The 27,763-nt window shown below is 38.4% G+C and overlaps 1 protein-coding gene across 1 annotated transcript in view; it reads right to left on the reverse strand.

The window, feature by feature from the left end:
* Positions 1–27,763, reverse strand: part of FAM184A (family with sequence similarity 184 member A) — a 2,724,106-nt gene that overhangs the window by 1,933,085 nt on the left and 763,258 nt on the right. The gene's annotated exons all lie outside the window — the stretch shown is intronic.

A 27,763-nucleotide genomic window follows, 5' to 3' on the forward strand; every position in this document is an offset into this window, starting at 1 on the left:
AATATGTTATCATGTGAAGTTGAAATACTTTTCGTATTGCTGTATTATCTGGATCAAATGTTTACTCAGATAAAAAGCTAGGCGAGTTGTAAAAAATATGTTTTACTGCACAGATCTCACAAGTGCGCATCTTTCTTTAATGTTATTATTTCAACTGAGTATCTTTAGGCAATCACACAGCTATTTGGGAAGCATGAAGGGAGGTCCTACTAGATACTTAGATATGATTATACAGAGAACTGAAGTTAATTAGTTTAAATACTAATGGTATTAATTCTCCCATCAAGACAGCTCAATTAAGTACCTGGGTAAAGCAACAATGCTTCAATGAAGGCACGCCCATTCACGCATGTCTTTCGAACGCCACTCAACTGCGGGGAGGACATGCAAACTCCACACAGAAGGCACTCCAGCCGAGAATTGAATGAGAGAACCTCTTGCTGTGAGGCGACAAAGCTACCACTGCACCACCACGGCTTCTACTCTTTGAGATACATATGTTTTCTAAATGCTCATCTGCAAGTATAGTTTAATGGCATCTAGAAGTCCTGGAACCTAGAACTGACAGCTCTCCATGAAGAATATGCACTGAAATTAACACCGAGGGCAAAGTATAAAGAACAAAATATACTAAGGAAACTAACTACTCTCAAAAGGCCAATATTCAAAAGGTTATAAATAAGAAAGCTGAAATAACATTGGACAACTTATTCATCCCATATTATGAGATTTCTCCCAAGGTTGTTTCCAGACTTGCAGAAAAGCACAGAAGACAGCCTAGATATTAATTTCCCAAAGCAGATAGTACAGACAAGCAAGTCTCATTTGGATGCACAGTGTCTAGGATGTTAGTAAAACTTTGGAATTGTATAAGGTATACATGGATTTGGACACAAATAGGATAGATGCAGCTTCCACTCTCCTCTCTATTAGATACATCAGACTTTCCATCCCTCACCACAAACCAGCAATGGTCATCTGTGAAGCCTTTCACAAAACAGAATGTACTACAAGCAATCAAGAAGCTAAAACCCGATAAGTCTCCAGATCCAGATGGCCTGTTGGCAGAGGTCTACAAATAAATATGGCATGGAAAGCCTGTGTCTCTGCATCCCAAAAATTAAAAATTATGCCTTTCTGGAAGCACTCCCTTTTGATGCCTCTGTTAAAACCAGCCAAGCCATTATCCAAATCCCCCAGTTGTAGGCAGATATCTCTTTTAAATGAGGATAAAAATATATACATATATATATGGCTTATGAGTAGCCAGAATATCTCCCATTCTGTTATACAAAATACACCCTAATTAGGTTGGGTTTATAAAGAGGGGACCCCTTGGCATAACATTTTAAGAGTCGCCCTATGGCTTGCAAAAGTGAGTATATACAACACCATGGAAGCTTTTCTATCAATACATGTGGGAAAAGTCTTTGACAATGTTCACTGGCCATAATCTCTTAAAGATGTGGGTGAGATATTTTCTGCAGCAATTTATTAGTATGCTGGAGAGAGAACATATATGTGCATAGTAAAGCTATAATAAAAGAAGGGGAGTATTTCATACAGCTATTTGAAAATTTCAAAGGAATTCAGAAAAGATGTGAATTAATTCCCTTATTGTTTGCAATGGCCATCGAATCCCTTGCTACAGCTCTAAGGGGCTTCTTAAGGAAGGCCAGCTCCTGCAAGCAATAAACACAATGGCAAGGAGGGACAGCTCTATTTGCAGATGATCTACTTGTGTTCCTTGAAGATAAAGGGAAGTCCCTAGAAGCAATCTGGGGAATAATATTGAACTGGGGCCTTATCATCCAGGCAGTCAGCTGAAGTTGTTTGGGGTCAAAATGTATCAAACATCCCTCTTCTTGTGTGAGTAAATCGTCCCTGTTCCTGTATGAGTAAATCCTGTCTGTGAGGAAGCTTGTGGTAATTGCCCCTGGCCAATTCCAAACGAAGGGAGAACCAGTGTTGCCTGGGCCAGAAGGAAGTCACCACAATGATCTTTGGGATTCCTTTTACATCTTTAGAGCTACCCTGGAAATTGGTGGAAAGGCAACAGGAAAAGAAAAGGTATTTGTCTTCCAGGCCTGCTTACATGGAGTCCTGGAGGAGAATTTTGCCAGTTGATTGCTCAGAGATGAGGCAAAAAAGTTTACTTGAGGAATGCCCCACAAAATCTTGGGAGACCACCAATCTAGTTTCCATTCATGAGGATTTGCCTTTGTCCTGCTCAGCTTGCCTGCCACACAGATTTACTCAGACAGAATGCAGGATGCCTGTAACGTGAAACTGTGCTGTAAAGCTATCTACCATGCTGCCATGGCTAGCCTGCACAGGTGGTAGGATCTGGTTCCCTCTTGCTTTGCTATGTACAACATCCCTGTGGTACTGTCTGTAACAACTTGAAGAGGTCCTGGGGGCCTTGATAAGAGTAAACATCTCTTTTATGTTTATATGCTTGGTTCTGTCATTGTGTCTCCCACATACTTTGCACTTTTATCACCCTTAATACTGCTCCCCATGCAAAGTCTGATGTGTCTGTGGTGAATGACTGCTTTAGTCCAGGAAGGATAAGGAAAACCTGGATTCAGAGATATTTGACATCTCCACCAAGTCATGTTTCTTCTCTCAAATCCCAGAAACGGAATCTGAAGAGATAATAGGCACTGGTGCTGAGACCAAAGAAACATCAGATACCATTGCATCTTTCTCCTATGGAGTCTTGCAAGAGATATTATGGGAATCACAGATGTCAAGGGACCCAGAATCTTGAAGTATTTCGTTGCAGTGATTAAAGTCTTGAGTGGAAACCCCTAGAATAGATCTACATATAGATCTGTTTTTTCCTGTGAAAGAAAAACAGATATGTCTAGCAGGCACGCCAGGAAAACAATTCTGTGTGATGTAGTCAAAAAAGATTTTTGAAGGCTTTGTTGGAATTCTAGCCTGTTTAGGAGATCTCTCACCCATGTGAGATATTCCTGACACTTTGAAAAAAATACTCTGCAAAGGTAAGCAAGTTGTCTAAATATGGAAAAATGGGGATGCTCTGTCTGCAATAGGCTATGACATGAGCTAGACACTTTGTGAGCACTCTTAAATATTGGATAGCCCAGAGATTAAGGCACAGAACTGATACTGTGATCCAAATACACAAAACCTTAAGGAATGTTCAAAATCTAGATGAATAAAAAAGTTATAAGCATCTTTTAAATCTTGGGTTACCAAAAAAAAAAAAAAAAACTCAAATGAGGAAACGGGGATACCAGGCTGTGAAATGAAACCATGTTGAACTTGGGCACTGTCATGTATGATTTAGGAAAGAAAAGATTCAGAACTGATTTCCAGGCATTTTCTTTCTTTGGCACTAAAAATATACTTGAATAAAATCATTTTCTCAACTGGAAAGGAGGAATTGGTTCTATTACCCCAAGACAGCATGCGCTGTAGGAAGGGAGTAAAAAATAGGTGTTTGCTCTGACAGATAGGGAATAATTCCTTGGAAAGGAGTTTCTTCCCACTGCCACCTGTAACATTGCCAAATCAGCCAAAGACCCAACTGTCTGAAACAATTTATTGCCAAAGAGAGAAATGGAGATTCAGACTTTCTGGAAGGGATAAGGGACCGCCAGGGGTGGTGGCAGTGTGTGTGTGTGTGTGTGTGTGTGTGTGTGTGTGTGTGTGTGTGTGTGTGTGTGTGTGTGTGGTGGGGGGGGCAACGTTCCTTACATAGTCTTTCTGCCTTATTTGACTACTCTTTATTCTAGAGATCTGCTGCTTTCTTTTTGAAACCTCCCTGCCATTGTTCTTTAAACTTTTGCTTTCCAGCACTAGGCTGAGACTGTTTATAATGTTTTCTGCCAAAAGTGGATGACACAGAAGAAAATCTCTTGGAAAATTTACAAAATGAGTGAAAATGTATTTATTTATTGACATTTGATTACCAGGAAAGTCCAACTGGGTAGAAGCCCATTTTCAGCAGAGACCTGGGGAGAAAAGCTCCAAATTACTGCAAAACATTTTAAGAACAATAATTTTACAATCTTCAAAAATAAAACAAAAGTATGTGCAGTTTGAATAACTATAACAAATTAGACGTAATATAAAAACATTGGTTAAGTATCGATACAAGGTATATTACAATCATTTAATATGTAGAGAAATTTTAGACAGTTTGTAGAGAAATTAAAGGTAAGTTAGTCTAATACAAACAGCAATATGAAGTGAGGGAAAAACAGACGAATTGCATGTCTAGAGAGAAAATCAAGGAAGTGAATTAGATAGCAGTAAGAAGTAAGAAAAGAAGGGAAAATGAGGTATAAGGAATGAAAACATTTATATTTAGGGATATAGATTAGCCTGGTTTTGAGCAAGAACAAAGCCAGATTTTAGCTAGGAAGTCTTTTAGAGTGGTTTTGAAACATGGGAGGGAGGGTATAGACCCGATGGATACAGATAAGGAGTTCCAGGCCTTAGCAACCTTGTAAGAGTACACAGACAATGCCCAGCAGATTTGCCAGGTTTGTAGACAGACAGGAGATTTTGGTCACTGGATTGCAATGACCAACTGGAAACATAGTTGTGTAGAATGTTTTTTTACTGCTGGACAGGCAAGATGGATGCTGGATAATTTTATAGGTGGTAAGTTGTGTATATGTTAGTTGATGTGGCAGTTTTAACCTGTTTAAGCTTTTTAGTGCTATAAAGTGGTGGGTTCTGAAAGGGCTATGTGCTACAAATTTAGCAACGGGTTTTAATTTTCCTGAAGCCTGGAAATTAATAAAGCATCCCTAGTTTTTGATGAGTTTTTCTTATGAAATTTTGTACATACAAGTTGAATGTAAGATTATCATCCACTACCACCCCTAATAATTTGCTATGAGAAGTGACTTCAAAGGTTGTATTATCAAGAAAGAGGACTTTAAATATTGTTTTTTCATGAGTGTGGGATTTGGGGAAAAACTAGTAGTTTGATCTTTTTTGGGTTGAGCATGAGTTGTGACTTATGAAGCCATGTTTCAGTGACTGTTAAGGCTTCCTGAATATTTTTTTGGAGGCATATCATGTAGTCAGATGTGCAAATGAGAGTGGAATCATCTGTGTATTGTATTAGGGTGGCCTGTTGTGTGGAAGCTTAGAGGGTGTTGATGAAAATGTTAAAGAGGAGAGGACCAAGGACTGAGCCTTGTGGTACACCAGTGGTGACTGGGAGGTACGGAGAAAGAGTGTATTGTGCCATTTTACTGACTGATGCATATTGGATGGGTAGCTTTTGAAACCCAGCATGGTGGACTGAGAGAGCTCTAGTGAGGACATTTGAAGTAGAAGTTTACTGCGACAAACTGAGATGAAATTCTAGACAAGTCTAGAAATAAGGAAGAGACTAGTTTGCCATCATTTCTAGCTTTATTGACAGTATCTATATATGTTAGAAGGGCAACGCTAGTACTATTGGAAGGATGGAAGCCTTGTTGTGCAGCGGATAGGAGTTCTTCCTGCAGGAGATAGTCAAGCAAATGTTTTTGAATAAATTTTAAGTATTTTGGTGAGGGGGAATAAGATTGCTACAGGCCTAAAGTTATTAATGTCTGTTGAATTTTCTCCTTTGTGCAGATGGATAAGGTGTGACTTTTTCCAGAGAGAAGGAATGTGGAACTCCTGGACTGATCTATTTATAAGGATTGAGACAAGACTGCAATGTTACTGACTGCTATTTTTAGGTACTCACTTGGAAGTAACATCAGCTGAAGAAGAACATGGTTTATGTTTAAGAATGGTTTTATATAGGATGTAGACAAAGGTTTGAAAGTGAAAAAGGATGTGGTGATATGTGGCTGTTAGGCAGGGGTGGGATTAGATGCTGAGGAATCATTGGTTAGACATGCTATACTATCTATAAATTGAGTGTTCAGCTGTACTGCAGTTTCAAGTGGTGAGTTATTGGGAGAGGGGTTTGGGTTGAATTTTTGGCTGGGATGTAAGATTTCTTTAATGGATGTCCAACATTTTTTGGAGTTGTGTTTAGTATTATTCTGAAAGTTATTATAGTATAGTCTTTTTGTCTTCATTTATTTGCTTTTTAATATGATTGCGAAGCATTCTGAAGTTTTCAAGATATTGAGGTGTTTTATATTTTGCCATTCTTTTCATAATTTTTCTCTGTCCTGCATTAGCATTGTACTCTTTTTGGATAGACCAGTTGCATTACTTAATGTAAATTGTAATTAATTACAACGGGAAGGATTAGAATTTAAAAAAAACTGTTTGGTAGCAGCTGGATTAACTAAATCTACAACTGTTAGGTCGGGTCTGGGATGACTGTTTAAAATTTTGAAAGACTGAGGAACTTCCAAAATTCTATCTGCATTCTTAGGTGAAGCAGGCTAGCTGTCAGGGCAACCAAAGACTATGAAAACATTGGGATGGTGAAGGTTCAGGGAATTCCATTTGTCAGAACTCATAGTAATCCCTGAGGGACTGGCAAATCTCGGTGTTCTCCCACTGAAAACAATGGCACATTCTGGAAATAGTCTCAGAGAAAGAGAATCCCTCCAGGGAGATTCAGATAATATGCTCTACTCCGAGTCAGAAATTTGAGGAGAAAAACAGGTGTCTTTCCCATCATATTCCTCTACAAATTCAAAATATTGAATTTCTTCAAGGAATAATTTCATCATTTATCTAAAACTCTTACAGTTCATTTTCTTATGAAAATCATATGTCATCCCTACCAGGAACCATATTTACATTCACCAGTTTTAAAATGGCATCTAATTCTTACTACCTAATTTCTTTTTCTCTAGCAAGTCCTTTTACACTTTAACTTCATTACTTCCCATTTTCTGTGCCATTGTCTTCATATATCTTTCTGTGCAACACTCCATCCTAACTACTGGTAAGAGGGAAGTATGGCTTGTGAAAGGAAGCTATGAAGACAATGTGCTAAGCATACTAATGACAATTGTAAACCATTGTTTAAACATTTCAGTCAGTATGAAAAAGATGAGGCATCCAATATTACCACTAATATGAACGGTATCAATATAAAAAATAGAAGGAAATTAGCAACCATATTTGTTAATAATGCTTTTGCTAATATGCCAACAGATAACTTGAATGAGACTTGTTGCATTGCTAATAGAGAGGACTGTCCAAGAGTGCTTTTGGTGTATTAAAGAACATTAAAATCAAGGTCAGTTAGGGGACCAGATTATTTAAATGGATTTTTAAATGGATTTTGTAGGTAAAATTGTAGAAGGATTAATCTCCCTGTTTAATAAATTTATTCCAGTACATTCCGAAGTCACAGTATGTGCCCAGAATATGGAAAAAGTCTGCAGTGGTACTCATACCAAAGTAACCTAATCCTACCACTGTAGACAATTATGGACATATAAGTTAAACTGGTATTCTTGGAAAGTGTTTTTAAAAACTCATTTGTCATATGTTACCTTTTCAAGACAGTAATGGGTTAAATATATGTCAACTTGGTGTTACGGCTGAGTATTCATGCCTAACCAATTTGGTTACGTTTTACTCCAATATTGTGGATACACTAGTTGTGGGGCTACCAGTAGATGTCCTTTACTTAGCTTTTGCTAAGACATTTGACACAATGCTGCATACTTAAAAATCATAACATTACAGTTATTTTGTAGGGTTCAATGCATTTAATCTAAATTCATTTGGTTTAAAGTTAGAGGTTATTCCTTTGGTGTAAGTAAATGTTGTCTAAATTCATTTGGTCTAAATGCATTTGCTGTAATTTTTGGATTTTAACTATTACATCAATGCTTGTTTCACAGAGTGATGAATTTTTAAACCAAAATAAAAGTCACCTTGGTCCAGTGAGAAAGTTAATAGGACTTAACTAGGAACCACTTAAAGAAAACAGATAAAAAACCCTATCTAAAAAGTTTTATAAAAGTTTATTTGAACGTTAAGTGCTTTTGTCCCATCTATTAACCGGGACTTCTTCAAAACAACAACACATAGAAATTAAAGTCTTATATAGAAAATACTGAACCTAATTATCTAATTAACCACAAATACATCTTAAAGAAACACTTCCTAAGTACAACAAATTCCATTAAATAACCATGTTAAAATGTAGATTTACTGAACATTTCCTTAAAACATCCTGTAACCATTCTTTGTTACATTAATTAAGTTTGAAGCACTTCCTATACAAAAATAAATTATATGCATATCCCAGAACTTTCTCAACCTAGTAAAAATGTTCATTTCACACCAATGATGATGGGAAAATAAAAACAACCAGATGTGGAACATATAAACTATGTTCCAATATTTTTGAATCAGTCAGTTACTCTACAAGGGCCACCATTTATAATTAAGTTAAAAAAGGGAAATTGTAATACTAGAGGTATAACTTGTATGGCAATGTGCGACAGTTTTGGATTTTTTTATGTCAGAAAAACTGAGAGACAACTGACAATGAGAATTTATGAACACATTTATGCCATCTTTAAAGCAAATGTTAATAAGTTCCTTCAGAAGCATACTTTAGAATCCCAAGGGTTCACAAAATTTAAGTTTGGCATCTTGGATGAGATGCCCTGTAACCCTAGAGGAGGACTGTTGGAGCTGGGGTTAGAAATTATAGAGTTGCAGTGGCAAATAAAGTTAAGTGCTACCTTTTCTCCAGGCATTAATGAACATCTTTCTATACTTCCTATTTTAAGGAAGCAAGCCCTTGATTTATAAATAGAGTTTCTAAAAGGATGAGATTTAAGCATTAGATTTTTTCAATGTGTTTTTATTTTTCCATCATTATATAAAAAAGTGGTGTGAAATGAACATTTTTTACTAGGTTGAGGAAGTTCTGAGGTATGCATATAATATGTTTTCTTATTTGAAGTGTTTCAAACATAATCATTGTAACTGATAAAGAATGGTTACAGGATGTTTTAAGGAAACGTTCAGTAAATTTACATTTTAACATGGTTATTTAATGGAATTTGTTATACTTAGTGTTTCTTTACGATGTAATTGCAGTTAATTAGATAATTGGGTTCAATATTTTCTATACAAGACTAATTCCTATGTTGTTGTTGTTTTGAAGAAGTCCCGATTAACAGAGTGGGACGAAAGTGCTTAATGTTCAAACAAACTTTTATAAAACTTTTAGAGAGGTTTTTATCTGTTTCTTTAAGCGGTTTCAAGTTAAGTCTTATTAACTTGCTTACTGGACCAAGGTGGCTTTTGTGTTGGTTTATTAGTAGTTTTTAAGTCACCCCACTAGGCTGTTTTTATTCTGTGGTAGTTTTATTTACTAGCATTTTCACAGAAGCAAGAATTACCGTAAAGGGATTTTACAATTAAATTCACTCTTACTAACCAAAATCACTGGTGTGTGTTCTTTATACTTGGGGTGTGATGCTGCTCTGGTGATGTTTATGGATCAACATCCATTGGCTTCATTTTCCCAGAACAGTGCTGGGGACTTCACACAATTGGTAGCATTACTGTCTCCATAAGTAGCCAATTTGCAGACAAAGCTGGACACACTACAAGCCCCACTGTGCACTGAGGTACCTTTGAGGAGGGACAGTTTCATCATGAGTGAAAGACTGGCCAATCAAGGAGATTTCACAGAAGGTTCCCTTACACAAAAAGAGACTGTCCACCAAGGCAATCAGTGTGAAGGAAATACAGAAGTACATTTGTTCTGGGAATTTTAATTTCCGTGACTGGATTTAAAGAGAGATTTATTTTCCATACAGGGGAACATTAACCAGACCCACCAGCCACAGAAAACATTAAAAAAAAGCTGAGTGTATTGGAAGCCAAACATTTTAAGGTACGTAGCTTACAATGTGACAATCTGTACCTTAATGAAAGTTTAAAAAATAAATGGGTCCGTAAAAGCTTAAGTGTGTACAAGTTCCCTAATGGCCTAAAGGTGGGCGATGTACAGACTGAGGAACTGCTTAAAATGTTTGATAGATTCATATTTGAGTTTATGTTGATTATTAAACTTAACAATTCCAACATTAATAAACTTTTAGAAGCACTAAATAAGCTTAATAATGAAATATTGGAAGATCTACTATTTGAATTGAATGTTCAAAGGTATGACAATATATTCAGTACAGTTGAACATCATGTTAAATTAAATTTGGAGCATAAGCATACGAAAATGATGAGAAATGAAAACAAATATATTGAGAAAAAAAGCATACCCCATTACCCAGTTGATATTATACTAACACAACTGATTCCATGGAAGTGGAATTGGGTAATAGAGACTTCAAAAACTTTGCTAGGGATTTAGTTGTTTCCACTGAGCAAGATCAACAACTCCGGGAAATGGCAGATAGTACAACAGTAGCATATGAAGCCAATTACCCATACCTCAGGAGACTGGAAAGAATTGAAAAATAGAAATAGACAGAGGGATTTCCTACCCTAAGCCCACAATCTGAAAGGGGTGAAAGGCAGAGGCAGCAGGAGGGGTTGGAGGAACAGTGGTAAGAACAAATGAGGCAAGAGCCAATACAAAAGCAAAGTATGGAAGACAATTTAAATAATAATAAGGTGACAGCTTATGATGGGAAATGAATTGCTTATCAAAGTTTAAATATGTTTAGTTATACTGATATGATGGTTAATAAAACATATTTTGCCCTTTTTAAAAAAGGTTTTAAATTTGCTCCCTCTTTTAATGTTGGGGTTGTTGATGTTTTAACAGAATTTTGACTTTTCACTAGAAAACTTAATCTTCAGTTGTTTTTCAAAGATCAAGCAAATCAAAATGAAATATCTTCTGATTTGATATTAAAGAAAAGGACTTGTTTTAACCCCCTCCCCCGAACCTTTGCTATCGGTCTTTGAATATACCTATATTGCTTAGAAATTTATTCAGTTCTTAATAGAAGAAGGAAAAAAATTTATAATATGACAAGAGAAAAATTTCAATTACTGCATGATCTTAGAAGTAACGATACCATCAGACTAATGAAACCAGACAAGGGTAGGGGGATAGTTTTATTTGACAAGATGGATTACGTAAATCATTTATTTGCTATTTTTCACGATACAGGCAAATATCAGGAAGCATCTAGGAATGAAGTTTTTTAGTGCATAGAAAAATCCAGTTATTCCTGGAAGACTCCCTGTTACAGGGGACTATTTCTGAGGAATTATTTAAATTTAAAAAATGGATCATCATTCCTATTGCTTTTGGTATTGCAAAAATCCATAAAGACATACATCAAACCCCCATTTAGAGTGGTCATTTTTGCACATAATAGTCCCACCTATCCCCTAACATGGTTTATTGATAGACTTCTCAAGAACTCAGCTGAACCTGTTTATTTACTAAAAGATTCTTGGGATTATTTGTCTAAAATTAACAAGGACTGGTATACTGAGAAATGTTGTTTTTCAACTACTGATGTAGTTGATTTGTTGATTTCTATTCCTCACCAAGAAGGGAAGGGATGAATTTATTTTATGAAGCTATACGTAAATTGACAAGGTTTAATGAAACAATGGTAAACTTTGTTATGAGTATTATGGAATTTATTTTGGTCATCAGATTTTTTTTACCTTTGAAGGGGAATACTTTAAAGAGATAAAAGGTGTGGCAATGGGTGCAAGTTATGCACCCATACATGCCAATCTAGTCCTTTATGCTTGGGAATCCAAATTTGTTTTGACACAGAATTCTCCAACCAATGGGTTACTTATTTCCAATTTTTGGATGACATTTTTATTTTGTGGAAGGAGACATCACAAAAATCAGTACTGTTTGTGGAATACCTAAATAGTACCACCGCATATTTTAAAATTACATCTTCTTTGTCAAATAAAAGTATAGACTAATTGAATGCAACTTTATCCAAGGATAGAGAAAATGGTTCTTTTGTATCCAAAGTTTATAGGAAAGACACATTTTCTAACAGCTATTTGGACTATCAAAGTAACCATCCTAGTTGCACCAAAATAAATATTTTCAAGGGACAGCTGGTCAGGGCAACTAGGATGTGTACTAAGTTTGAGAATTTCAGAGATGAAGTAAGTAACATTAAGGACATGTTTACTGAAAGAGGTTATCCCCATTCCCTGATGGGACACATTTGTGACAAAGTTACCTCAGGATGGAGAACTAAGTGCAAACTACTTTGGAAGTAACTGTTCCCTGGTTCCCCTTAAAAGAGGCGTAGGTAACGCAGAGACATACAATAGAAATATGGTCGTCCCCTACTGTTCTGGTGTAAGAGAAATCAAGGACATAATAACCAAAAACTGGGTTATTTTTAAGGGAAGCTCAGATATTGTGGAGATTTTAGGCCATGAACCCCATTTTGTATATAAAGCTGATAAGAAACTTAAATATCTTTTTGAACATGTTTATATTAATCCATCTCTTTCTTTTAGAGATACAGCCAGATGTGGAACATGTAAACAGTGTTCCTCTATTTTTGAAGCACAGCCAGTTACTCTACAAGGGACACCATTTATAATTAAGTTAAAAAGGGGGACCTGTAATACTAGAGGCATAATTTATATTGCAATTTGTGATAACTGTGGATTTTTTATGTCAGGAAAAACTGAGACACAAATGAGAATGAGAATTTATCGACACATTTATGCCATCTCTAAAGTGAATACTAACAATCCCTTACAAAATTCTTTAGAATGCCAGGGGATTACAAAAATGTAAGTTTGGTATCTTAGATTAGGTGCCCTGTAACCCTAGGGGAGGATGGTGGGAGTTGGAGTCAGAAATTAAAGAGTTGCAATGGCAAGTAAAGTTAAATGCTACCTTTTCTCCAGGCATTAATGAAAATCTTTCCATACTTCCTGTTTTAAGGAAGAAAGCCCTTGATTTATTAATGGGGTTTCTAAAAGGATGAGCTTTAAGTATTTTTTTTTTTCATTATGTACTTGGGAAGTGTTTCTTTAAGATGTAATTGCAGTTAATTAGATAATTTGGTTCAATATTTTCTATACAAGACTTTAATTCCTATGTGTTGTTGTTCTGAAGAAGTCCCAGTTAATGGATTGGGATGAAAGCACTTAACTTTCATATAAACTTTTATAAACCTTTTAGAAAAGTTTTTTTATCTGTTTTCTTTAAGTGGTCCCTAGTTAAGTCCTATTAACTTGCTTACTGGACCAAAGTGGCTTTTATTTTGGTTTATTAGTAGTTTTTAAGTCAACCCACTATGCTGCTTTTATTCTGTAGTAATGTATTTTGACCACGTACATTTAGCTTTGTGATATTAGTGTACTCAATAAAGCCACAGCTATAGGTATGCTGAAATGTCCTTTTAATTTCACACAGTGGGTTATGTGAGTTTTTTTTCCCTCACTGTTGTATGAGCTTGGATTTGCAACATATAATTAGCAGGGGGAGGGCAGGGCAGCTTTCCCCCTGCAAAAACACAGTTTTTTGAGGTTTTGAGTTTCAGATTAAATGGTTTTAGATGTACTGAATTTAGATTAACTAATTTTAGATGAATCTCTATAGACCCACTGAGTATACATTGAGTATAAACTCCAACATTATAAATTGGGTTGTGAAATGGCGCAAGTGCAGGAGCTATAAAAATCAGAATGTATCTCTTATGAAATGGAAATTAAAACTGGGATACCACAGGCCTCAGTACAGGGATCACTACTGTGTGGGATGCTTATCTCACAATTTCCTACAGCACATACTTTATTGGTCAGCAAGTTCACTGATGACACTAAGGTAGGTAGAATTATCAGTATTATTGAATATCAGAGTCTGTTACAGGAATATTTTGACAAAATGTACAAGTGGACTGTATCACATTATATGAACTGTAATGCAAACAAAAATGTAAGGTCTTGTACATTGTGAGAAAAAATGCAGACATATCAATATGTATTGAAGGATCATATTTTGACATCAGATAATTTTGTTATGGATTTAGGTATCATAGCAGATGATGACTTAGGTTTTGAAATCCATCTGAAAAGTGTGCTCAGGAGAGACTAGGAAATAACAAATAACATATCAAGTTAAATTTTGAGTACACTGCTACTGATTTATAAGTCAGCTGTAAGACGACTTATTGACTACTTGGTCCATTTTGTAGTTATAACCAGACAGAAATTAAGAAACATGAAATGATGCAAAGGCTGTAAGACAGATAACCAGTGTGAGGCATGTATAGTACAATGAAGTATTAAAGGTATTACATCTCTTCTCCTTTGAATACAGGATGTCAAGAGGTGATCTAATAATGGTGTTTAAAAGTTATACATTAAGGCACTGGCTGCAACACTGAGGTGTTGACTTTGTCCATCATTCCTTAAGAACTTGTAATAATTCTAATTTATTTTCTTTACTCACTTTAAGGACTACATCATGGAATTCCTTTTTCCCATAGGGTAGGTAAATTATGTAATGCTCTACCTGTAAATTTCAGAAGAGCAGAAAATTTGGTTATACTCAAAAGATTGACAGAGAGTTGGTTTAAAGTAAATGTGTATAGTCCAAATTTTCACAGTTGCAAACTCTTGAATATCCAGTAATATTGGTCCAGAGTTTGTCTTAATTACAGTGAAACTTTATTATACCATCTTGTTTTCTATAAAGAATCCATTTTTATCCTTTACTTCAACCATTACTATTTCTTCCTTTGTGCTCTACTACTAAACAATCGAGAAACTTGTTCTTTTCAACACCAGATGAAACACATAGGTCTCCATTTCTACATTGCCATGTTCTGTTTATTTCTCTCAAACAATTCCTTCTCTCTTTTTATACTCTCCTAGTAACTGTACTCTAATAACTTATTAAAGTCTTTTAATAGGTCCTTCATTTTTTTCTTAACTACTGTTTTTGTTATCAACATATCCACAACTCTTAACATTTTCTCATTTGTATTTCCCATGACACTTCCATTTCTGCCTTCATAACTTTTTTTTTCCAAAAAGGTCCATTTAGCCTCCTGTATCCTCTAACCAGTTTTATTTATTTGCTATTATTCCCAAATTCAGATCACAGGGCATAATTATCAGAAAATCAAGCAAGTATTCAGACATTCCCTACAATTTACTTATTTTTAATCTTTCTGAAAAAATGCAGCCCATCTCTATTCTTATGGAAACCTTACAAAGTACAGGTCCTATATTTTCCTCTCTGTAACACTCACATCTTACATATCTCCACTTACATTTATATCCTCTCCCATTTTATTTTATTTGAATTTGTTTACCAGGAGGTCTACTGGGCCAAGGTGAGCTCTTTTTCAGTAAAGGCCTGGGGAGAAAAGCTCCAAAAAACAAAACATGATAAAGCTACAGAATCAAAATACAGAAATCAAGCAGTGATGGTATAGAACACTACATTACAGAACATGTAATACAATAAAATAGATCATACTAGTTATATAGATGTTAGATTTTAAGTATGCAAGCCAAAAAAAGGATACAACTGATGGCATGGGATAATAGCGAATGTGTGAACAATACAGTATTGCAGATTTGCAGTAGAGAGGGAAAGATGGAGAGCAGCAGGTTAAAGATACCAAAAGTAAGGTACAGCCTTAGAGCTATTGTTATATAGGCATCAAGAGTGAATAGAAGATATGGTAGGTAACTGATATAGTAGATTATGTGTGGCTGGGTGGCACAAGTTGGACTTAGTAAGTTGGAAGCACTGAGGCGTCTGAGACATATTTTAACATTCTTCTTCTTCTTGGTATTGCAGTTAATGTCTCCCAACACTGTTATCCAACAGTCTGATAGTGAATTTACCCATGATGCACCTACACCCACTGCTCTCTTACTGCTTTCTACAACTGCTGTGTCCTGTAGTTTAATATTTGCCTCATGTTTTATTAGTACTGCCACCCAAGAATATTATTCCCTATTGAATGACCCATTACTTACCAACCTCATAACATTTCCACCTTCTTCTGGAATAAACTTGCATCCTACAAGCAATTAATCTGAGAGTTCTTTCTTTACATCAATACAATACAAAATGTTATCTACACTCATTTTCAAGCTATTATATTAATTGAAAGAAAAAAATACATATTAATTGTTACTACTTGTATTTCATTCTTATTTTAATCTTTTAAATACATCCCAATCCCAGACACAGTCATCTAAGTCCAGATCATACCAAACATCCCACAAAAGCAACAAGGTACGTCTCCAACTACCTAGAACTTAAAATACTCCACTATAACCTAAGATGTCTCTATAACAAAATCTGAAAATTTCATGCCTGTATAGACCAGTACTCCCCTGTTCTCTTCATAGCCATAGAAACCTGGCTAATACAATTACAAAAGTTACAGAAAGAGTTTCACCAAATTATAATATAAACAAACTAGACAGAATCAACAAAAGCAGCTGGAGTGGCAATTTTCTACAGAAATGTTTTACTTCTCTCCACTTACCTTGTTTCTATACCCAATTACAATAATGTTGAACTTCTCATCTCACTCCACAAACTGAATACTCACAAATCTCTAGCCATCATAGGTCGATACATACCACCTGGTAACAACATTCCCAATCTACAATAGATCCTCTACTGGATCTCAGTTAACATAAGGCTGGAAACTATCTTGGTAGGAGATGCTAAGATAGACTGGTAAAAGATAGCCTGATAAACCCCAACAAATTCAATTCAGCTTTACAGCTTCTCTCAGTTTATCAAAAGTCCAACATGAAATAACAAGGCCCCATCTAAAGGATCCATCCTAGACAGGATTCTAACATCCACTCCAAACAATATCGCTACAAGTAGCACCCTACCAAATAGCCTGACCAACCACCAGCTAAGCTACATAATCAGACATCCCAAACAGCCAAGGTTCTTGACTATATCACAGTCAAGAAACCTCAATAAAGAAACTTTTACTTCCAGCCTTCTACAGATTAACTAAGTTCCACTTAAAACTCTTCCCCTTGATGAAGCAGTGGACACATTTAATAGAATATTTCTAAATATCCTGCAAGATCACAATAGAAATTCAGGTATTTTAACTTCAAACCTATTTTTGGATCTATCCAAGGCATATGACATAGTTAATCATCAAATTTTCCTAACTAAACTCTCTTTCTATGGACTATCACTCTCCTCACTTAACTGGTTTCTTAGCTAACTCACTAGTAGGTCCCAAGCAATGAAATGGCTAGATGATTTTAACTCCTCTTTCTATCCTGTATTAATTGGAGTCCCACAAGACTCCTTCCTAGGACCACTACTGTTTAACTTACTTATCAATTACTTAAATACAGAGACCAAAGGAGTATAATATGCCAATGACTCTACTCTAATATGTGTTGCTAGGATACTATCCAGTTTACTATCAAAATAAACACAATTTACTAGTTGTCAGAAGGTCAAAGGTATGGGTGCAAAAAGGCAAAACTGTGAACACAAATCCTGTCAACTCCGAAAAGTCAACACATAGCTTGTGTTTGCAGTTTTGAACATTGGTGTTTTGAACTGGATCACACTATAGTGTGGATTGGGAAAAATTACCCTTTTCCTCACTGTAGTGCAATCTTGGAGTTAGAATATATAATTAGCAGGGGGTGAGGGGCACCCCCCTCCCAACATGGGGGTGCAGAGGAGGCTTGCCTCCCTGCAAAACGCTAGATATGTGTATGCTTTTTTTCCTGTGTTTTTTTCTGGATGGTGACTGGTCCATTATGGGTGGAATGTCAATTTTTTCTGTCAAAAAAAATCAACATTCTGAGCAGCCGACTTGATGGTATTCACAGTTCCAGTTTGGGGATGTGAATATTCGTCATGATTGCTTTCTTTATTTTGATAGTAAACCCACTATCCATGCTCCAAACACTCACCCAGAAATCCGTCTCCTCATAGAAGCTTGGCTCAACAACTCATAACTCTTCCTGAATCCAAGCAATAAGTAAATAAATAAGTAAAACAAACCACTGCTATTCACCCCAGCTTTGTCTCTCCTCCCAAAAAACTTCCTTTAATAGACTATAACCCAACAGGACCAATACGGAACTGGTACTCTACACCAAACTAATAGGTGGGATTATAGACAACCACCTGAAATTTGATCTTCACCTTCAGCAAGCCATAAAGATGACACACTAAAAGCTAGGCTGCCACTATTGGGTAAAACACTACTTTGCTGACCGCTAGACAAAACATAGTCACTTCTTTTCTACTCCCTGTTAAAATTAATTTAACAACAGGCATACAGACTACACTGACAGACTGTACAGCTATACATTCATAGTAATAACAGATGTATTGAACCCAGCCGACCAAGCACTACTGTGGGCTTACAACATTTTTTTATAACACAGATATAATCATGTCAGACACACTGCACTTCCTCAGCTGACTTGGATTATAAAAGTGTCCAACACAGAAGTCTTTTTTATAGTTTCAAAACTTTGTCATTAATGAAAACATTCTTTTCCTCTATTGAAGCCTTCTTTGGCTGCAACATTATCTCAATCCAGAGAAAACCAGTTCTCAGCAGGCTGAAATGTTCTTTCACAAATGTTCTTTCATTGATAGGATAGTCTGTAACTTTTTCTGCTGTGTTAGTCATGCTCATCCAGAGAAAGCGAGTTCTCAGCATGCTAAAATGTTATTTCATTGACAGGATAGCTGTAACTTTTTCTGTTGTGTTAGCCATTTCCCTTTCACTTGAATATCTGTGCACATTCAACTGTTTAGGATAGTTCAACAAGCCTCTATTGTTAATGCCATTTGTTACCAAACATTATAATATTTTTTGTTCCACACAAACACATTCTGTTAAGCCAATGCATCACATATTATTCTCAAAATATATCATACTTTTTGTTTTACACAAGCGCATTCTGTTAAGCTAATCGTCATGTAAGCACATTCTTATTTCTTTCTGCATTTGTAGGCTCTGTATTTTTATGCTATTCCCAAAAAATATCATACTGTCACTATGAGAGATAGCAGTTTTACCAATACATGCTGTCACTGTGGGAAAAGCAGTTCAATTTTACCAAATCACATACATGTCATTTCTATGAGGGAAAACCAGTTTTGCTTTATATAATTCTACCACTCCAACCCTGTTATATACATCTCTCCTATCTTAACCAATCTCAACATTTCTTAGTCAACCAAACTAGAACAATGCTACAATCAAGTAGTCAATTTCACAACCAACCATCAATATAGGTCACATTACTGCCTCTTTCTAAAGCAACACAATGAATTACAAACCTGAAACTACTGTACAACCATGAAAAATTCTCATCTCTTTACTCCTTCATTCAACCTTACACTACTAAGAGACCTCTAACCCCTAAGGTGCAATCATTACTCTCCATAACTATACAAAACAACAACGCAGGATACTCCCTGTATTCACACTGCATTGCTAATAACTGGAACACCATCCCACTCCACTTAATCTCTTTGTTACTATGACATTATTTATTGTCATAGCCACATTTATGCCACTAGACTCTTTCATGAATTTTATTTTTGTTAATTATGTAGGTGAGCTGGTCCTGAGACTCTCTTTTACAGTCACCAACTGGGCACTAAGTCAATGGCAGTTTATGTAACAACCATTTCAATTTAGTTTAGCAGCAATATTCATTTGTAACTAATTTCTGCATTATTGCACTGAGTTTAAAGGGACAATCAAGTGCATTGAAACCACTTAATAAACTTGTCAAGACTATATTAGTCAGTGAAGAGACTTTAGAAATACTAAGGTTTACTAAAAGAATAGAGAAATGCATGAATAATCACCACAAACCTACAAACATTACAAGTATTTAAAAAGGTTATATACTTACCATAACTTCCATCTGTGTTATCCATTTTCATTCCGGATGTTACTAAAGCTTGTGGCCATCAAAAAGCTCTTGAACTCCTCCCTTACTCGTAATGCACCAACCCCTAACATAACTCAGAACTTGCTTGCTGTTTTACATAAAGTATAAAGAACTACTACAAACTTCCTAACAGAAAAGCCATATCTAGAGCTCAATGTTAAGGAAGGTGATGTCCTTATTGCCAATTCTTCCAGAAATTCAATGTGAAAAGGTTGGTGTTTGGTGGGTGGGAAGTCGAGGAAGAATGAAAATGGCCAGATGGAACATTATGGTAAGTACATAACTTTGTTATCTGATGTCCATTTTCATTCTATCCTCAGCTGATGGGACAGAGTCCCCAGCTACCTAAAATCCTGGGTGGACTCTAAGGAAAGATATTCATGAGCACAGTTAAGCCAAAGGCTGCTCTTCCCCTTGAGACCAGATCCAATTTGTAATGAGTAAGAAATGTATGAGGACTAGCCCAAATTGCAGTTGCACATATATCATCCATGGAAGTTCTAGATAAAAACACTGAAGAAGTTGCCATGGGCCTAGTTGAGTGGGCTCTTAAAGGTTTTGGTAAGGTTTGACCCAATTTGTTATGAAGAAAAGAAAAACAATTTGTCAGCCATTTGGCTTAAAAGTTACCTTTGCAACTGGTTTGCCCAATTTAGAATCTGCAAACGACACAAATAATTCATCTGTCTTCCTAATTTCTTTTGTTCTGTGTAAGTAAAAATGTAATTGTCTGTGAACATCTAATAAATGCAACATATGTTGACCCTTATTTGCAAATTTAGGAAAGAAAAATGGAAAATTAATGTAATTATTGACACTGGGGTCTAACACCACCTTAATAAGGAAAGAGGCATCGGTACGTAAAGTCACTCTATCTTTATGAAAGATCAAGCAGTGAGGTTTGCAGGACAATGCTTTAAGTTCTGAAAGTCTTCTTGCAGAAGTAATGGCCACTAGAAAGATAGTTTTGTAGGTCAGGAACTAAAGATCGCATTTTGCTGCTGGTTCCAAGGGAGAATTAAGAATTAATTAAGAGAATTAAGGCCCGCAGTAGCAAGTTCAAATTCTGTGGTGGTGTAGTATTTTTATATAGGTGTGCCTCTCAAAAATGCTTTACAAAGCTTAGACAAGACCACAGAAGAATTCTCAAATCCAATATGAAAATTAGAGCTTGCTGCTAACTGAACTTTAATTGTTGAGGAGCTAGCTCCCTCATTAAAACTGCTGCTAAAATTTAAGTACACTGTTCAGGAACTGAGAAGGGGTCAATGTGCTTTTGTTGTGCCCAGAAAATTGTCTTTTTCCATTTACTTGTGTAAAGTTTTCTTGTAGAAGACTTATGGGAAGATAAAAGAATATGACAGATGGGGGAAGACAGCATCAGCTGTCTGACAATTAAGGAGTCGGAGAAACCACATTGTTAGTTTGAGGTTTGAAATATCTGGATGAATCATATTTGTCGGGTGAGACAGGAGGTCTGGCATTGGATCTAGAATTCAAGGTTGGTAAAGCAGATGATGCCAAAGCAAGGGGAACCAAATCTGTCAAGGCCAGTAAGGTGCAATGAGGATGGCTTAGCTCTTTAACCTGGCAGCTTTCTGCAGAAATTTTGGAATTAGAGGAATTGGTGGGTAAGCATAAAGTAGACCAGGGATCCAGTCATGGAGCAGAGCATCCATTTTTGATTCCGTCAGAGGGGGATTAGGGAAAAGTAGCTGCTGCATTTGTTGTTTACAGGAGAAGCAAAAAAATGGCACCAAGGCTGGTCCCATTGACGGAAAATCATTTCTGTCACTTTCATGTTAAGGGACCACTCATGTAGCAGAAGAATGGATCTGCTCAATTTGTCTGCTATCACATTGGACTTTCCCAAAATGTGCACTATGAAAAAGTGGTTGGATGAGATCGCCCATTACCATAGCCTGAGTGCTTCTCGACACAAGGGGTAGGACTTGGTTCCTCCTTGTTTGTTGATATACCAAACTACTGACATGTTGTCTGTGTGGATTGCAATTGTCCCTAAAGGGAGAATGTCGTTGAGGGCCTGCAACTCTAAAAGCACTGCTCTCATCTCCAGGACATTGATATGCAGGTGGTATTCGAACGGCTGCCACGTCCCATGAACCATCCTGCCCTGATAATGACCCCCCCACCCGATCAGGGAGGCATCCGTGGTGACAGTGGCTACCGGGGATGGGGGTACAAAGTGTCTGCCCTGGTGAACCTGGGGAGATGTGATCCACCAAGCAAGATGATCTTTGCAAGTCTGTGTCACCAGAATCTGGTGACGCATTGGAAGTTGTTGGTATGACCACTGAGTGAACAACATCCACTGAAGAAGGCGCATGTAGAAGCGAGCCAGGGGAAGAAGAGTAATGGCCGCAGCCATGAGGCCTAAAACCTTCAGAACCATTCTGGCCTGTACCTTCTTGTTGGCCAGAATGATCCTGACATGAGTTTGAATGTCTGAAACTCTTTGATCTGTAAGGGTAGCTGACATCCGAACAGTGTTTAAGTTTGCGCCTATGAAAGTAATAGACTGGCAGGGCGATAAGGATGACTTTTTGAAGTTGATCGAGATGCCCAAATGAGTGCAAAGATATATTGTATAATCCCTGGCTTGAACAAGCTGATGCCTGGTGGTGGCTGAGAGGAGCCAGTCGTCGAGATACGGAAACACCTGGAATCCTTGACGTCTCAGGTGAGCCGTGACCACTGCCATGCATTTGGTGAACACTCTGGGGGCTGTGGTGAGACCAAAGGGCAGGGCTCTGAACTGGAAATGACTGGACCCCAGCCGAAAGCGGAGAAATCTCCTGGAGCGTCTGTGAATTTTGATGTGATAGTACGCATCCTGAAGATCTATTGAGCACATCCAGTTGTCCTTCTGTAAGAAGGGCAGAATTGATTGAAGAGTGACCATTCGGAATCTTGTCTTCCTCACAGACTTGAGTCTGCTGAGATCCAATATTGGTCTCAAGTCTCCCGTCTTTTTGGGGACCAAAAAGAATCTTGAGTAGATTCCGGGCTCTGAATGGTCTGTTGAGACTGGCTGAATGGCTCTTTTTTGCAGTAGTTTTGAAACTTCTAACTCTGCAACTTCCCTTAGACCGGGTGGTACATCTGGAAGGGAATTTGTGGGGTAGAAAGGACTTTCCTCGAAAGGAATTATGTAACCCTTGGATATGATCGACTGTACCCATCTGTCTTGAGTGAGGGAGTGCCAGGCTTCTGGGTACAGTGATAATCTTCCCCCGACTGCCTCCAAGGAGGGACAGCCGGGCAACACCTCAGGGATGCTGAAAGGGCTGTTCAGAGAGAGACTCTCTGTTTCCCTGGTTCTTTGGACCCCCTCTCTGCCTCTAGAGCGTCTGTTGTTGTTACCCCTCTGCCTCTAGGGGTAAACTGACCACGTGAATCGGCGTGACTCCTTGGGATTTATGGAACCACATTTTGCCACCTTTCTGTCCTTTAGGGTAAGGTCTAGAAGGGGTGGAAAAAGCGGACTCCTACGCAGAAAGAGTCTTGCCGTCCTGCTCGCACCTGGTCAAAGTTTCCTTCACTTGAGGGCCAAACAAAGCTGAACCATCAAAGGGAGAGTTTGTGAAGGACGCCTTAAAGGGATCTGCAAAGTCACATAGCCGCATCCAGGCTTGGCGTCTAAGAGCCACACCTGTACCTGCGGCTCTACTCGCTCCATCAGCAGCATATGATATTAGCCGCATGGAGGAGTTTGCAATGGAATTAAGGGTTCCTAGCTGCGAAGCTATTTTTTCCTGAGCCCCTGCAGCTGTAGGATCCTGTACAACATCACCTAGCTCCTTAAGGATATCCCTTTGGAGTCTGGTGAAGTGACATAGATAATTCAGCGAACGCATAGCAAAGGTCGCTGAGGAAAACATCCGCTTACCGTACCTATCCATGGTCCTAGAGTCCTTATTAGGAGGATGGATGGTTATGGAAGGATCTGCAAGTTCCTTCTTGGTGGCAGCAGCTACCACCATGGCATCAGCGGGCACACCCTTAGTGAGGAATTGCTTATCACACGGGGCAGTAATAAATTTTGAAGGCCTCCTAGGGACCGGCTCTACAGAGTCAGGAGCAGCCCACGCCTTTCGGGCAATAACCTGCATAAGGGGTCGAAGGCGGAGACACCCAGGAGGTGGAGGGCCGAGATCCAAACGCCTCCAGGTATACTGACTCATCCTCAGAGGGATTATTGGTGGGCCAGTTTCCCCTCTGTCTAAGGAGTTCTAGGATGTCTGAGAAGGAGACATCCTCAGAGGGGGATCTTGGGGATCCCTCTGACTCATCTAAGTCAGTATCTGAAGTGATAGACTCAGGGGAGTCTACGTGTTTCCTCTTACAAGTCCTCTTCCTAGGAGGATCTCCCGAAGCATCAGGAGAATCCTCGGAAGAGGGGGATATTCCCAATGGGGAAACCTGAGGCGGAGGATCTCTGGGTCCTGTAGCAAGAGAAGTGGCAGAGATGTCAACAGGCACTATAGAGGGAGGAGCTAAGGGAACAGACTGCTGGCTGATGCCAGTGGCCAGCACACTCTTCATCACCTCGAATGCTCCCCTCCCAGGAAGGTCCGAGAGAACCAGTTCCGAAGAGCTAGGAACTCCAGGGCCCACCGAAAGGGAAGTCTCCGAGGCAGATGTCGGAGCCGAGCTCACCAAGGCCGAGGCTCCAAGGGGAAGAGCGGGTTCAGACAAGGGTCCGATGCCACTCACCCCCTCGGAGGAGACCAGGGAGGCCCGGCCACCGAATCCCTCTAAGGAAGGTCTCGAAGAGGAGATAAGAGTAGAGGCTGAAGGAACAGAAGGGGGTATCTGTCCCTCAGCCGTAGCAGTAACCATTCCCGAAGACTCCAACTCCAATCTCTGTGGTAGAGTTGAAGGAGGAACTGCAATGGGGTGTGGACCAATAGTCGTCTGTTGAGACGGACTATGTAACATTTGGGCCAATGCCTGTGACTTAAGCAATCTACTGACCACTCTCTCTAAATCATGGTCAGAAAGCCTGGATGACCTTGAAGATCGGCTCCGTTCCGAGAGAAGAGGCGAAGCCGGAGCCGAAAGTATCGGCTCCAAGGAAGGAGACCTAGACCTCTTCCTCGAAGGAGCCATCGGAGCCGATGAAGCCACTGAACCTGTCGGAGCCGACAACTTATCGGAGCCGACAGGTAGCTTCGAAGTATCGGCTCCAGCCGGAGCCGATACAGCCACAAAAGTAACGGTGTCGGAGCCGACTGGAGCGGACACCGATGCCTGAGCCACATGGTGGTCGGAACCGATCGGAGCCGACACCGAAGTGGTCGAACCAGAATCGGCACCGATAGCCATCGGTGCCGAAGGTTTAGTCAAACCAGAATCGGCTCCAGCCGGAGCCGATCTCGACTCTAAATGAGTCTGAGCCGAGGCCGCAGGCTTGGACACAGAAGCCTGGGCCTTGGTAGACTTTGAAGTCTTAGATGGAGCCGACTTAGCCGGAGAGCCCTCCGGCTTAAGAAGGCCCCTCAAAATCAGCTTATTTCTTCTTTTCTGCAGGACTCTCTGGCTGAAAGAATGACAAATAGCACAGGAGTCCTGCAGGTGAAGAGGCCCCAAACAGTACAGGCAAGAAGTGTGACCGTCTGTCAGAGACATCTTCTGACAGCACGAGTCACACTTCTTGAAGCCTGAGACTCTTTCTTTGGACATGGTGTAAAGACAGACACACACACACCAGTCAAAGAATTTAATTTAGATTAAATATACCAAAAGGTATAACTAACAAAAAACACACACACACCCTAACAAGGGGGGGGGGATGGGATGGGAGAAAGTTCTGACTAACAAAATAAGAGGAGACAGAGAAATTTCTGTCAGAAAAGGTTTAAAAGTTAGTTAAAACTAATAATTAAGGTTTTTTTTGTGAAAAGGGGCTTAAATAGTAAAGAATCAAATCACTTACCAGGAGCTGGTAAAAGGAGGACCTCATCAGCGAAGCGGCAAACGAGATCTGGGTACTTACCGCCTTGAGTCATGGGATATGGGGCTGCCTCAAGCTGGTAAAAGTGACTCTCGAGCTTAGCAAGTGCCGAGTCGGAGCCGAGGATTGGCTCCGAACCCATCAAGCAAGAATGAAGGCGAGATTGACAACTTAACATTGTTCTTTCACAAATGTTCTTTCATTGATAGGATAGTCTGTAGCTTTTTCTGCTGTGTTAGCCATGCTCATCCACAGAAAGCGAGTTCTCAGCATGCTAATATGTTATTTCATTGACAGGATAGCTGTAACTTTTTCTGTTGTGTTAGCCATTTCCCTTTCACTTGAATATCTGTGCACATTCAACTGTTTAGGATAGTTCAACAAGCCTCTATTGTTAATGCCATTTGTTAGAAAACATTATAATATTTTTTGTTCCACACAAACACATTCTGTTAAGCCAATGCATCACATATTATTCTCAAAATATATCATACATTTTGTTTTACACAAGCGCATTCTGTTAAGCTAATTGTCATGTAAGCACATTCTTATTTCTTTCTGCATTTGCAGGCTCTGTATTTTTTATGCTATTCTTAAAAAAATATCACACTGTCACTATGAGAGACAGCAGTTTTACCAATACATGCTGTCACTGTGAGAAAAGCAGTTCAATTTTGCCAAATCACATACATGCCATTTCTATGAGGGAAAACCAATTTTGCTTTATATAATTCTACCACTCCGACCCTATTATATACATCTCTCCTATCTTAACCAATCTCAACATTTTTTAGTCAGCCAAACCAGAACAATGCTACAATCAAGTAGTCAATTTCACAACCAACCATCAATATAGGTCACATTACTGCCTCTTTCTAAAGCAACACAATGAATTACAAACTTGAAACTACTGTACAACCATGAAAAATTCTCATCTCTTTACTCCTTCATTCAACCTTACACTACTAAGAGACCTCTAACCCCTAAGGTGCAATCATTACTCTCCATAACTATACAAAACAACAACGCAGGATACTCCCTGTATTCACACTGCATTGCTAATAACTGGAACACCATCCCACTCCACTTAATCTCTTTGTTACTATGACATTATACATTGCCATAGCCACATTTATGCCACTAGACTCTTTCATGAATTTTATTTTTGTTAATTATGTAGGTGAGCTGGTCCTGAGACTCTCTTTTACAGTCACCAACTGGGCACTAAGTCAATGGCAGTTTATGTAACAACCATTTCAATTTAGTTTAGCAGCAATATTTATTTGTAACTAATTTCTGCATTATTGCACTGAGTTTAAAGGGAAATCAAGTGCATTGAAACCACTTAATAAACTTGTCAAGACTATATTAGTCAGTGAAGAGACTTTAGAAATACTAAGGTTTACTAAAAGAATAGAGAAATGCATGAATAATCACCAAAAACTTACAAACATTACAAGTATTTAAAAAGGTTATATACTTACCATAACTTCCATCCATTTTCATTCCGGATGTTACTAAAGCTCGTGGCCATCAAAAAGCTCTTGAACTCCTCCCTTACCCATAATGCACCAACCCCTAACATAACTCAGATCTTGCTTGCTGTTTTACATAAAGTATAAAGAACTACTACAAACTTCCTAACAGAAAAGCCATATCTAGAGCCCGACGTTAAGGACGGTGATGTCCTTATTGCCAATTCTTCCAGGAATTCATTGTGAAAAGGTTGGTGTTTGGTGGGTGGGAAGTCGAGGAAGAATGAAAATGGCCAGATGGAACATTATGGTAAGTACATAACTTTGTTATCTGATGTCCATTTTCATTCTATCCTCAGCTGATGGGACAGAGTCCCCAGCTACCTAAAATCCTGGGTGGACTCTAAGGAAAGATATTCATAAGCACAGTTAAGCCAAAGGCTGCTCTTCCCCTTGAGACCAGATC

This window comes from Protopterus annectens, chromosome 1.part1 (assembly GCF_019279795.1).
Source record: "Protopterus annectens isolate FY-2018-M chromosome 1.part1, PAN1.0, whole genome shotgun sequence".
Lineage (NCBI taxonomy): Eukaryota > Metazoa > Chordata > Ceratodontiformes > Protopteridae > Protopterus > Protopterus annectens.